This window comes from Eumetopias jubatus, unplaced genomic scaffold (assembly GCF_037043125.1).
Source record: "Eumetopias jubatus isolate StellerSeaLion01/CBP00866 unplaced genomic scaffold, mEumJub1_p1.0 scaffold_8, whole genome shotgun sequence".
NCBI lineage: Eukaryota > Metazoa > Chordata > Mammalia > Carnivora > Otariidae > Eumetopias > Eumetopias jubatus.
Genome location: NW_028274814.1, coordinates 88,433,103 through 88,433,933, shown reverse-complemented (window position 1 = coordinate 88,433,933; position 831 = coordinate 88,433,103). Strand labels below are relative to the sequence as shown.

The following is an 831-nucleotide window of genomic DNA, read 5'->3' as shown; positions in this document are numbered from 1 at the left end:
TTGACCGCATATATATATAAGGGATTATTTCTGTCTTTATTCTAGTACCTAACTGTTTTGATTACTGTAGCTTTGTAGTAAGTTTTGAAATCATGAGGTGTGACTCAGTTTCGTTCTTTTCCAAGATTGTTTAAGCTCTTTGGGGTCCTTTATCCATATGAATTTTAGGATGGATTTTTCTATTTTTTGCAAAAAATGCCATTGGAAACTTGATAGGGATTGCACTGAATCTGAAAATAATTTGGGTAATATTACAAAGTTGGTCTAATCAGGTCTATTTCTAGAGACTGAAATGGTACCATTAATTGTGGCAGCATCTAGTACCCAATGATTTTGCTGGTGGTGTATGCTTTGCACAGTGGCAGTATCGTAGCCAATGAGGTTTATCTGAGGCACAATTATTGCTAATTGTAATGTCTATACCTCATGAAAGTATTAATTACTAGATCAATATTGCATTCTAATTTTCAACTCTTTATTCACCGAGTACACTCCAAGCCAGTTTCTTTGAGAATTGTAACAATTCTGAGACTCACTCCCAAATTTTTTTCTTTTTTTTTAAGTAATCTCTCTGCCCAACATGGGGCTCAAACTCACAACTCTGAGATCAAGAGTAACATGCTCTACTGAGTGAGCCAGCCAGGTGCCCCCCAAAACTTACTTCTTTCTATTGGAATCATTTTCTATTGCTTGAGTCTGTATACCCAGATAGATATAGAAACTGTCGCTTAGGTTTTTTGGAGAGAGGAGTGAGAAGGATTCTGTGATTGATTTCCTCAAAATTTTAGGACTGAAGGCAGTGAAAATACAGCTATTCTTAAGGGTTAAAAC

The 831-nt window shown here is 35.9% G+C and overlaps 1 non-coding gene across 1 annotated transcript; it reads left to right on the top strand.

The window, feature by feature from the left end:
* Nucleotides 1–347: 347 nt before the first annotated feature.
* On the top strand, nt 348–488 carry LOC114215122 (U4 spliceosomal RNA). Its single transcript, XR_015768860.1, has one exon. It is a non-coding gene; the product is annotated as a U4 spliceosomal RNA (small nuclear RNA).
* The last annotated feature ends 343 nt before the right edge of the window (nt 489–831 follow it).